Raw genomic sequence first — 13662 nt, 5'->3', positions numbered from 1 at the left:
ATCAAAATAAACCCTAGAATTTGGGTTACATCATTTATTATCACATAAAACGTGGTCTTCAGTAGATTTTCCTCCTGATAAGGATGTCACTCGCTGGCTTTGGATTTACCCTATTAAGTACCTTGCAGACGATTCGATTGAGTGTCTTAAAGCACGGTTGATTGCTAAAGGCAACATACAAACATTCAATGTTGATTATTTTGAAACTTTCTCTCCTATGGCCAAACTGAATTCTGTTCGTATTACTATTTCTTTAGGTGTCAACCTTAATCTGTCATTGTATCAACTGGATGTGAATTCCTCTACAAAGATCTTTAGTAAGAAGTGTATATGGAGTAACCTCCTTGATAAATTGCTCAGGGGGAAGCATCAAAAAGAATATGTAAGCCAGACAAGGCAATTTGTTGGCTGAAACAGTTTCCACGAGCGCAGTTTGACAAGTTAGCTCCGTCGTTACTCACTATGGAGATTCACAATGCTACTCTAAACATTCTGTCTTAGTTCGACATCAGGTTCTTAAAGTGATGGTCTTGTAGTATATTTAGATGACACTATCAACATGGCAATGATTCGACTGGCATAGCTGAAGCTAAGTCTTAACTTCACCAGCACTTTCACTCCATTAATAGTTAACATTTTGATGATCCCAGCAGTACAAGTGCCTTAATTTATCTTACGTGACAAGACCAGACATATCCTTTGACATTCGCATTGTAAGCCAATTCATGCACCAAGAAAATACATGGTGAGGCAGCACATTTTGAGATATCTTAAGGGAGCCTCTGCAAAGGGACTCATCTAGCATTTATCTTAAGAAATACTGCTATTACTTGCTTTTCTTATACTAATTGGGCAGAAGCCAATGACGATCGACGGTCCCCTACTGGATATTGCACTTTTGTAAATGGAAATCATGTCACCTAGTGAACCAAGAAGCAATCCACTGCTGCAAGGTCATCTAGTGATGCTGAATATGGAGCAATGGCTCAAACCCACTGCTGAACTTATGCGGTTACAGTTTTTCTCTTTGAGCTAGGAATGCCAGTCACTCAACCAATGAAGTTGTTGTTGACAATCAAGATCTATACTGCTAGTAACCCTGTCTTCCATGAGCGCACTAAGCACATCGAGGTCAATTGCCACTTTGATGCCAAAGCCATTCTTAAGAAGAAAATTGACACTCCTTTTGTACCTACCACAAAGCAGCTTGTGACATCTTCACCAAGCCCTTGTTTGGATCTGCTTTCAAGGATGGATGTTACCAGTTAGGCATGGGTGATTTGTATGCTCCAACTTACGGGGGAGCGTTGGATGTCATGGGCTTACTAGCTTGTATTTACTAGCTAGTATTTACTTTTTACTAGCTTGTCCTTTCCCATTTGCTTAGTCAACAAGCAAGATCATATCTAGGACAATTTCCTTTCTAAAAGTTTCCTTTTTCCAAACAATGATGACTTTCTATTTTCGGTAACTCAATGATGGAAACCAGGATCTAGGGCTACGGGTATAAAGGTAATTTCCCTATATTTAGGTTTGCCTAGGAAATTACAGCGAAGGGGCAGACTGAATTGAAACTGGGGTTTTAGGTTGTTCTAAGGCTCAAACACCCTGCTGTTCTCAGTAATTCAGATCCGAAATTTATCAAACTCAAGAGGGTTTCGAAGCTTTAAAATTCTGTAAAATTCTTCCCACGAAGAAGGTGCAGTGCAGAATTTTAGAACATAATGAAAACAAGGCTAAATAAGGAGGGAAATGTAGGGTTAATACCTAAAGGGTGATACGAGATAATTGGAGTTAAAAGGGAGGCTTAAGGGGTTGGAAATGGAAACTGCAGTGGGGGTGGATCCTAGGGTAGCTGTAGGGGAAGTGGGGGTGCTGTGGTTTTAGGGAAGAGTTGGATGAGGGCCTAATAGGGTCGTCGGAGGGTAGGGGAGAGGCTGGGGAAGTTATGGGCTCTGGGAATACTGCTACACAGGTGCAGCAGTATGGACAAGGGGTAAAGGAAGTCATGCAGAAAGGGGAGGCACAATGATGCAGAATTAAAGACATATTTAAGAAATAAAAAGCCCATTGGGTTAGGCCCATCAAAGGCCTAAAGCTATCACATGAATCAGCCCATGGCTTTCACGGGCTAGGACTGTTTTAGTGGGTTAAAGTTACCCCACATATGTTGAACTTCATAGTCTAGACCTAAGCCCAAGTCTAGTTTTTGAAAAGTCAATAAAAGGGGTTGTGGTTTGAAAATAAAAGTACTCATTGTCAAAGGAGTTTTCCTTTGTCAAGAGTTTGGTAGTAGTTGGTTATTAATAGGTAGGTAGTGTTAGTTAGTGGTTGGATGTTACCATTAATATTTATGTCCCTTTAGAATGCTATATAAAGAGACTTATATAAGAGGCGAAGACACAACTTATCAATTGAAATCAAATTGCTTTATTAGCATTCCTTCTCGATGGAGAATCCTTGTGTTTGATCAAGGTAGGTTGGTGTTCGATCCAATCGATCCACCTTGGGTGTGAAGTGCGGTTGTTACATTGTTATTCTCAATTCCCTCATATTGTCCTTTCAATTTCTTCATCATAGTTTTGCCCTTGTTTTGAAGATCTATTCAGCCCGTATTTTGTTACTCTATTATTCTTATAATACCACTCTAGTTTTAGCTCTCTTTCACATCTAAATTCTGTTTCATCTTAAATCTATCAAATCTGAATTTGATTCTCTGTGAAAGATTCTATTTGGCTACTATTTGATCAATCAAATACAGTACTACATTATTTGGTATCAGAGTCATGACAAGGAGTGAAAATTCTAGACCATCCAGTCCAACTAATTCTATGGCGGCAATGATGGAGATGGTTCAACAACTGAGCAACCAAATCACTACGAACCAAAAGCAAATGAACGAGAGGTTCTCAGATCTTGAAGAGTTGTTCAAACAACCAACTCCCTCCCCTGAAATGGAGGCCAAAGTTGCTGCCTCAATTCATGCTTCTCACCCTCCACTTGGTGAAGAATCCCATCCAGCTCATTCTGTAGCCAATTTTCCTACTCGGAGAAATATGGGGAGAGGACCCCAAAGGATTCCAGTCGTGCAACCAACTTTTGAGGAACACCTACGAAGTTATTTAGCCAGAGAACAACCTGCATTCAATAGGCATGTTGGTGACTCTCACAAGGTTAAGCTTGAACTCAAAGAATACTCGGGTAAGCATGATCCTCAAGTTTTTTTTTTTTTTTTTTTATTGGTTGGCAACGTTGGATGACTACTTTGATTGGTACAAACTATCGAAGGTACGAAAGATGAAGTTAGCACGTACCAAGCTAGTTGGAGCTGCAAGTGAATGGTGGAGAACTCGCGAATATGAATTGGAAGATCATGGTAGAGCTCCTACTACATGGGAGGAAATGAAGGAAGAACTGAGAGAAAAGTACTTGTCATCTACTTTTCGATTGCGACTACAAGACAAGTTAAATTCTCTTCGTCAAGGGAACTTGTCAGTTGCAAAATATATGGAACAATTTGACTCTCTTTCTTCTCGTATAGGAATTCGAGAGAGGGAGATCCAAATCTTGTCACGTTTTAGACTGGGTTTATGGCCTAAAATCAATAGGGCCATTGGCGTTGTGGATGTAGAAAATGTGCGGGATTGTTTTGAAAAAGCCCTACGTGCAGAAGAATTATTGGCGTCCAACAACAAAAGGTTTGGATATCAAGCCGGGGAGGTTAGGCAAAATTTTCCAACACCAAAACCTAATACAACAACCCCTACTTAGCCCACATTTCCTACTCGACAAGATAAGGGCAAGGCTCCTATGACTAGGGGCAGCCAAGCACAATGTTTTCATTGTCAAGAGGTTGGAAATTATGCTAAATAATGCCCACTCCGTCAAAAGATTAATGTTGTTGCCGAGATTGAAAAGTCAGCAGAGGAAGAAAATCCTGATCTTTTCCCATACCAGCTCGATGATGGCGACTATAATGGAGCTGCATATGATGAGGATGATGCTAATGGCATTCATATAGTAAGCCGCATCTTGGTGGCTGAAACCAAAGGAGAGGATTGGCGGCACACTTGGTTGATTATGGATGTATGATAAAGATGTTATAGTTGAAGGGAAGAAAAACCAGTGTATTCAAATTCAAAGGACTTCACACTGTCCTCCACCCAGTCAATGTCCCAGCTGAAATGCGTCAGCGGAGGTCTTTAAGGACCAACCAAAAGGGGACCAATGAAGCACAAAAGTTGTTGTCCATACCGCAAAAGAAGTTGTTGGTTGTTCCTCACAAGGAGTTCATTCACACTAGCCATGATACAGGGCTGGTATTGGCTCTTGTTGCAAGGGAAGTTACCCCTCCACCTGAGGTGATATTCCCTCCACCCATCAAATAGTTACTTTCTGATTTTTCTAATGTGGTTCCTGATGAGTTGCCTAATGAGCTACCTCCTATGCGCGATATTCAACATGCCATTGATTTGGTACCAGGTTCGGTCTTACCAAACCTACCGGCTTATTGCCTTAGCCCAACAGAGCACGATGAACTCAAATGACAAGTGAATGAGTTGCTACATAAAGGATTCATTCAGAAGAGCTTAAGTCCATGTGATGTACCAGCATTACTAACTCCAAATAAGGATGGCTCATGGCGCATGTGTGTGGACAGTAGAGCAATCAACAAGATTATAGTCAAGTGTAGGTTTCCTATCTCACAGCTTGATGACATGTTAGACATGTTATCTGAGGCTATGATTTTTTCTAAATTGGATCTTAGAAGTGGCAATCATCAGATTAGTTTTTGGCCTGGAGACGAGTGGAAGACTGCCTTCAAGACCAAGGATGGACTATTCAAATGGAAAGTCATGCCTTTTGGTCTGACGAATGCACCTAGTACATTAATGAGGGTGATGACACACGTACTCCATCCTTTTATTGGTCGATTTTTGGTTGTATACAGTGATGATATATTGATGATATATTGATCTAAAACAAGCATCCAAACGATCACATCGATCATCTACGGCAAGTCTTGAGAGTGCTTCGCCATGAGAAGCTATATATCAATCTCAAGAAATACTCCTTTCTGCTGCCAAAGGTTGTGTTCCTTGGTTTTATTGTCTCATCACAAAGAGTTGAAGCTGATCCAGAGAAGATAAAAAGTATAACAAATTGGGCTACACCAAAGACAATCACCAAGGTTCGTAGTTTCATGGACTTGCATCGTTTTACAGGAGATTCATTGGGAACTTTGGTGCAGTCATGGCACCTATTACCGAGTGTTTGAAGCAAGGCAAAGGTGAGTTCAAGTGGACAGCAGCGGCAACCAAAGCCTTTCATCTTATCAACCAAAAGATGACAGAGGCTCCAATACTTCACCTGCCAGATTTTAACCATACATTTGAGGTAGCAACTAATGCCTCACATATTGGTCTAGGAGGTGTATTGATGCAAGGAGGGCACCCTATCGCTTTCTATAGCGAGAAACTCAATGATGCCAAGCGACGCTATTCGACATATGATCTAGAGCTATATGTTGTTGTCTAGGTGTTACACCATTGGAGACATTATCTCATCAACAAAGAGTTCATTCTCTATACTGATCATGAGGCCCTCAAATATTTACATTCACAGAAGTAGATTAGCAACAGGCACGCTAAATGGGTTGCTTAGCTACAAGAGTTTGTTTTCGCAATGAAGTACAAAGCAGGAAAGGAGAATACAGTGGTTGATGCATTGAACCGAAAAGTACTTACTCTTAGCACATTCTCAGCACATGCAGTTAGCATTGATCAGATACGTGATGAGTACGCATCTGACGAAGATTTCAACATGCCATACAAGGGCGTTATAGCAAGGCAGGCAGCTTCATAAATACTCACTTCACGATGAGTATTTGTTTTTGGGAACTCAGTTATCCGTTCCAAATTCCTCCCTACGACATCACATCATTCGTGAGTTGCATGGCAAAGGTTTGGGAGGTCATTTCGGCAAGGATAAGACAATCATACAAGTTATCGATCGGTATTATTGGCCTCATATTGCAAAGGATGTTGATCATGTAATCAAAAGATGCAGAGTCTGCTAGCTAGCCAAGGAACCAAGCAATATACAGGTCTGTACTCACCATTACCAGTTTTTCATGCACCTTGGATTGATATTAGTATGGATTTCGTAATTGGGCTACCCTCAACAAAAGAGCGATACGACTCCATCATGGTTGTGGTTAACCAATTCTCAAAGATGGCTCACTTTATACCATGTCGCAAGACCTTTGATGCATCTCACATTGCAAAGATATTCTTTATGGAGGTTGTATGACTACATGGGCTACCAAGTAGCATTGTCTCAGATCGTGACGTCAAGTTCATGAGCTACTTTTGGAAAACATTGTTGCTGAAAACTAACACAAAGTTATAGGCTGACAAAGGTGGTGAATCGAAGCTTGGGAAACTTACTGAGGTGTTTGGTTTATGACTATGAGAAGACATGGCCGTCCATACTCACATAGCTGAGTTTGCTTACAACAGCTCAGTTAATCGTACAATAGGTCGTACTCCTTTTGAGATCCTACTTGGAATTCAACCCCTACGGCCTATAGACCTCATTCCACTACCACCACAAGCACGCGTGAGTATTGAGGTTGACGAATTTTTGCGTCATTTCACAGAGGTACATGCTTATGTTCGATGAAGAATAGCTTTTAGCAATGATGTATACAAGGCTACAGCAAATCGTCATCAACGATATGTGGAGTTTCAATCGGGAGACATAGTGATGGTTCGTGTTAACCCAATAAGGTTCCAACATGGGGTCAACAACAAACTCCATCCAAAGAAGATGGATCCCTACAAGGTGCTGAAACACATTGGACCAAATGCTTATGTACTCGAGTTACCAGAAGAAATGAACATAAGCAATGTCTACAATGTGACTGACTTACATCTTAGTGTAGGACACCACTCTAATGATGGAGACACTGAACAAATATTGAGGCTGCTCCAACTCAAGCCACCAATCATTGACATCATTGAGGAGGTTTTGGATGACTATTACAAAACCACTCGTCATGGCACTGGATACCATGCTTTCCTTATCAAATGGAAGAATATTCAATGACATGATAGTACTTGGATTTATGCTGATGATTCCAAAAAACTCGATCCTGATTTGTATGAACATTACATGTCATTCATTCATTAGTCGGAGACGAATGTTTTCAAGACGGGGAGAGTGGATGCAGAATTAAGGGCATATTTAAGAAAGAAAAAACTCATTGGGTTAGGCCCATCAAAGTCCTAAAGCTATCACATGAATTAGCCCATGGCTTTTATGGGCTAGGACTATTTTAGTGGTTTAAAGTTACCCCACATATGTTGAACTTCATAGTCTAAACTTAAGCCCAAGTCTAGTTTTTGAAAAGTCAATAAAAGGGGTTGTAGTTTAAAAATAAAAGAACTCATTGTCAAAGAAGTTTTCCTTTGTCAATAGTTTGGTAGTAGTTGGTTATTAATAGGTAGGTGGTGTTCGCTAGTGGTTGGATGTTACCATTAATGTTTATGTCCCTTTAGAATGTTATATAAAGAGACTTATGTAAGAGGTGAAAACATAACTCATCAATTGAAATCAAATTGCTTTATTAGCATTCTTTCTCTATGGAGAATCCTTATGTTTGATCAAGGTAGGTTGGTGTTCGATCCAATCGATCCACCTTGCGGTGTGAAGCCCGAGTGTTACATTGTTATTCTCAATTCCCTCATATTGTCCTTTCAATTTCTTCATCATAGTTCTGCCCTTGTTTTGAAGATCTATTCAGCCCATATTTTGTTATTCTGTTATTCTTATAATACCACTCTAGTTTAACCCTCTTTCACATCTAAATTCCATTTCATCTTAAGTCTATCAAATCTGAACTTGATTCTCTGTGAAAGGTCCTATTTGGCTATTGTTTTGATCAATAAAATACAGTACTACATCACACAGGGTATGGTGCAATGGCTTAGGGGAGGTGGGGGAGGGGTGGGGAAGCTTTGTACATACTTGGGGCCGCCAGGAATGGGAGGGCTGGTGATCGAAGACTTGAAAATTCTTGTAAACTTGATTGATGTGATTGAATACTTGAATACTTGAAGGATTCAATTGATGACGGAATGTAGAAAATTAGAATGCTCACTTGACAACCATAGGGTCCCCCTCAAAGGAGCCCTAACACACCTGGCACTAAACACTTAATAATCTTTATTCATCAAAAGCTGAAAATTATATTACATGAATAGGCTATATATAGCCTTGAAAGAAAAGACTCTCAACTGTGGTTGGGAATCCTTAATGGATAAGGATCCCAATTCTAGACCAAAACACTCAAAATGGAATCAAATTACTACAAAACCTCAACCCTAAGATTGGATCTTACTAAACACACTTTAAGTTAACTTAAAGCACATGCTAATGAAGATAACTTAGGACTCAAGGCACAACTTTAACCCAAAACAGAACTCTCCAAACAAAACAAATTCCTAAAAGATAAAACTCCCTTGGATAAGGAATCTTATCTTATCCACAACTAACTTATAATCAACTTGGACTTTTTGTAACTCAAAATTTACTAACCCAAATAAAAAAGTAAAATTACATCCTTAACCCGAGGGGATTCAACCTAGACCCATATTGAGCCTTGAAAGGCCTGGAAATTTACCAAAATGCCCTTGAGGGGTATACGGCCAGCTTTGGATTGACTTCTTTGGTCTTCAGTTTTGGGCCCTTTTTTTTTGGAAGGGGGGGGATGTTTCAACCATGTTCACATCACTCAGTTTAGGAATGATATCCTAAACTTATCTTTGACCATTCTTCTATAAAGTAGGTGGGGAAGGGGGAGTCTTGCTTGCAAAAAATCTCTCTTCCTCCTCTCCTCTCCATCCTCTCTCATTCTTCTCTTCAATTATATCTGTTTCTGGGTTTCCAAACTGTTGTACTATTACAGATGATTTCTTGAATATGATTACATAGATTTATTCTGTTACAGACAAGTTGATTCATGAGATGGGGGTTGAATTTTCAAGTGAAAGGGGGTGGATTCTCTTCCATATTAGATAGATTATACATCCCGAAATGGATTCCACTTAATGTGAACCAAAAATCTCCCCTTGGCCAAAACCCTAGAGTGGGCCCCAAGGCCACTCACTTAGGCTGGCCAAATCCTCTTAAAGAGGGGTATTCTAGTCAGTCCAGCCATAATTAGTTGATGATTTTATTTTTATTTTTCAGAAGAGTGCTAGTCAGTTCAGAGTCCAATTTCAGTTAAAGATGCGTTCTTGAGTCACTGGGATTCTTCTTTAAGGATAGGCTTTTTTATTAGTCGTTATTACAAGAAGATTTCCATTAAAATTTAAGTCTTAGGGGGGATCCATTTTCAAGGAGATTTCATTAGATCTTTGATTACTTAATGTGGACGGTTGAGATTATTTGTGATGGGATCCTATTCTATAAAGGGACGTTTAGAGTCTTTAATAGACTATAAATATCCTATTCTTTCTTTGTAAAAGTTAAGTCTGATTATTTGATTAAGAATTTAAAGTTGTGGATTCCTGTTTGAGGGAGCCATGGTAGATTTCAAGTCAAGTATCTTCTTCAAAGATCAGCAAACTCTGTCTAGCACTCTTCAAAAATTCCAGCAAGTGCTCAACAAGTTTCCAAGTAAGTGAAGCAACCCTAGCCCCTATCCTCTTCTTCCTCTCCATTGCAGGTAATTCCCACCCCTTTCCCCTCACCCGCAGCAAACCCCAGCCCCTCCATCACCTCCCCTAGCCCCTGCAAGACACTGCCCCACCTCCACTGATCTGCGCAAAACTCCCCAGCCCCTCCCCCTGCTGCCGCCCCTAGGTGTCAGCATACCCAGGCCCCCAAGACACCTCAACCCCCTCCCCTGCCACCTACGATCCCTTCAGACCCTTCCCCCACCCCTACCCTGCCCTGTGACAACCCCCTCCCCTCCTAACCGTCTGAGCCCCCCTCTCCCTGCCTTTTCTTCCTCGCAGCAGAATCAGAAAACAGAAAGAAAAACAGAAAAAGAAAAGAAACAAAAGGAAGAGTAAGGAAGGGATAAAAAAGTTTTTGTTTTCTTTCAAGATCCAACCCATAAAAACTTTGTTAAGCCTCAAACTTAATCCCTTTCCATCCCATATAATCTTGTTAAACCCATAACCTCCAAATTTAGATCCTCATCTGTATTTAACAATAATACCCATCCCCCATCACTTTGTTACATCCCATATGGATATCCTACTATCAAATAAATCATCCCACCTTTGCTTTTGCTAAAACCCTACCCTTCCCATATTTGTGTTCATTTGATTGCTGGGATGATTCTAGGCAACCCTTAATTTTAGGGAAATCATTAAAAATAATAATAATAATTAAAAAAATCCTAATCTTAAATTGGGTTTCACATACACCACTTCATTTCAGGAGAACGTAATCCTTTTAATTAACAAAAAACCTCTTTTACTTATCTTTAAAATATGAGCTGTGTTTTTGTTGTTTTGTACCTTCTATTCCATTTACTTTTGATGATTCTCCTAAAACTTGATTTCCTTTTAATGTAGCTCTGCGGGTCTGCTGCATGTAGAATCATAGTAATTGACGCAAGTGCAGAGTCCCTTAATGCAGTGAAGTTCCCAAGAAAATTATATTACCCTTCCATTATTCATAGTAATTGTAGTTTTCTTCTATATCTTGAGATGACAAAAGTACATCCTCTTTATGTTTCATGGTTAAAATGTGAATCATGCCAAATAGATTAGAAAGGAAGGCTTAGTCCCAGACCTAACTATTCTCACACCAAGCACCAATTTGCACGATAATCTGTTGGCTGTAAAATGGAATTGTCTTCACGAACGCCAGTTTTCTTCTAGATTTCTAGCTTTCTATTTTTTCCTTCTCTTTGAGGAAACAATTTGGTATGCCCAAGAATTAAATTTCTCTGAAATTGTTGAATTTAAGGTTCTTTCTTTGTCCTATTAATTTTTGAATGATGATCTCACCTTTAATGACTTTTCAGGGTAGGAAAAGTTCTATGATGACAATAGTTCTTTTGCCTAAGCCAATATGGAGGTGGTTGCACTGTTCTACATACACATTAGTTATTTGTACAAATTGATTGTAGATACAAAGAATTTGATGTATCAACAACCATCTGGTTGCAAGTACAGAGAAATGAGAAGACTGATATTAATTTTAAAATGTGAAAAGCTTTTGTGATCATCACTGTCTAACTAACTTCAAATCCAGGAATTCAGTTCAAAAGCAGGACCAGCAAAAGGAAGGCTATGAAACTACTTTCAAGTTTTTAAATACTTTAAGATATGCTTTAATAAGATATATTGTGGGGTGATTCTATAAGTAAATGAGATTAAGAAAAAAAAATGTACATACACATTTTTATAGTTATCCGATATCACAGAAGTACCTTTTCCTCTTCAGGAATCCCACTGCTCCCTCCCCCACCCTCAGCTTCTTCCTCTAGAAAGCTTACAAAGACTTCGATTTATAAATTAAGCCACATCCTGCTGAAAAACCATTATTCAGAGAGATAGGAGCATCTATTAACTTTATAGTGGTCTATTTCAGAACTAAATGATAAACAGAACTAGAAGTGACAAGGAGCATTCTCGATAGTCTAGCTTTCAAGGATACTAATCTAAGACTCGTAGTTTAGAACCAGACTAGGTTACTCTGAATATTGCATCATCCATTGTTCCCACAATTTTTTGGGCATTTCCTGCCTGTCCCAAACCCATAACAAAAACATGGGGGAAAAGGGCTCATATCAGAGTTCTCAACCAGAAAGCAATCAAAACAACACAAAAGAAATCCCTTTAATTAGATGCTCAGCCACCTGCGATCCTTGCCAAGTCAAGAAGAAAAAGATTAGTGAGATTTCTATTCAAATGCGAAGAAAGCCACATTCCAGATTAGAAATCCAACTAGAACGTGAAGATGATCGATGAAGAAGCTTCGACGAGAAGAAGATGAGAGTAAAATGAAAAAACAATATAGTCAGTAATGAAGACACTTCAAAACTCTATGCAACATTTCTGTGATCCTCTTACAATGTATTCTAGTTGATGTTGGGATCCACAACAGAAACCCAAAGCAAACCCGAAAATTAAAAAAAGGGGGAAATGAGGTTAAGAGGGAAAGGGAAATTACCTGAAGAATTTGCAGAGGAGATGCAACGAGTAACAACCGAGAAATCAGAGAAACAGAGGTCCTTGAGCAGCGGACGACGCAGAAGAGCTGCAATTACGGTTGTGACAGATTGGGAGGGTTTGAAAGCTAGATGAAAAAAAGGGGGATCTAACTTTCTTAGGGAAGAAACATGTAATTTCATCATTGTACGCTCGCTTTGTAACGGTTTTTCAGGTGAATAAGATGGTAGGATTGTGCATTAATAGCATGTACGGGGGGTTGCACACGTGTAACTAGCAAAGTCCACAATCCATGCATCTCACCAAAAAAGATGGAGCATACAGACTTCCATGCCAACGACCCGGCGAAACCAATAAAATCGCTTGGAACATATACAGAATTACGGATTTTGCTTGGGTCTTAAGCCAGCCCGGACGGCTGGATTGATTATAATATTAAAAAAATCAACAAACATTCAGTTCCTTTTGACGGTTCGATCCAGCGCAAACTAGCGGTTCGAGTTGGGTGGTTCGACTTCAATTCAATTGCTTTAAACCGGTAATAAAAACAGAATATGTATTTGTAAGTTATATTACATAATTGAAGGGGAAAGATCCTTACCTGAATTCGCTTTCTTAAATATAGAATATTTGTAGCGGAAGTAATTTAGATCCACGTCCTCGTTCCTTTACCAAAGCTCCACCGGTTTGATTCCACAATCTCTAAGAAAGGGAATAAATTCTACAACCCAAATGCCGTGGAAGGATGGTATAGAGATCTAAAGCAAGAAAAAGGAAAATCTACACAAAGAATACACTTCCTGTGTTTTCTTGGAGAGGGGGAGAAAGAGAGTAAGGGAACCGCCTTTTCTGGAAAAAATCTCACACACGAATTATTCTCTGTCAAGTGATGCAGTGATTACAAATATATAACCCTATATTTTATAATTGCCCTAAAAGTGATTTTTCAGTTTTGCCCTAATAAATCCATACATCTCCCACTTGCACAAGGCAAGTGTTAATCTCTCTGTCATAGTGTGTCTCAGACACACATGTATATCACAGATATACACATTCGATCTCTTTGCTTTGTATCCCAGATACATAGACCTCTTGTGTCTCAGACACACATGTATATCCCAAATATACATATATTGAGCTCTTTGCTATGTATCCCATATACATAGACCTCTTGTGTCCCAGACACTAATATCCACAAGTCATACTAGCAAATGGGTTGTACGATGATATATCTACATGCGTGAGCCTCAAACTAGAAACCTTCCTAGAAGGCCAGAATGGCACATCACTCAAAGAAACACATCAATAAGCATTAGTATACCATAGTGTCCTAGGTTTATTCAAACTCGATCATCAAACTAAAGGTATCTCGATCCCTCTAAGAAATCACCTTCTTGTCCTTAAAATGTTCACTATTGTAACACATATAGTTGGCGGTAGCAAACACTTTTAGGGTGCAGTTGAA

General features: G+C 39.4%; 1 protein-coding gene across 5 annotated transcripts in view; it reads right to left on the bottom strand.

Annotated features, from left to right (window-relative positions):
- LOC149007439 (AFG1-like ATPase family protein) overlaps positions 1-12555 on the bottom strand; it is a 104319-nt gene extending 91764 nt beyond the window's left edge. For 2 of the 5 annotated variants that reach the window (XM_089165733.1, XM_089165734.1), the window contains exons 1-2: positions 12199-12555; positions 11456-11552 (exon numbers count right to left, since the gene is read on the bottom strand). The gene's annotated coding sequence lies outside the window, so the exon portion shown is untranslated. Of the gene's footprint in view, positions 1-11455; positions 11556-12198 lie in introns of all 5 variants that reach the window. The other 3 variants (XM_089165737.1, XM_089165736.1, XM_089165735.1) reach the window with 2 other exon arrangements.
- Between the last annotated feature and the right edge of the window lie 1107 nt (positions 12556-13662).

Source organism: Hakea prostrata, chromosome 8, assembly GCF_041222555.1.
Source record: "Hakea prostrata isolate BN-2017 chromosome 8, UWA_Hpros_2, whole genome shotgun sequence".
Classification (NCBI taxonomy): domain Eukaryota; kingdom Viridiplantae; phylum Streptophyta; class Magnoliopsida; order Proteales; family Proteaceae; genus Hakea; species Hakea prostrata.
Note: the sequence above shows the minus strand (reverse complement) of the source record. Positions and strands in the feature narration are given on the sequence as shown.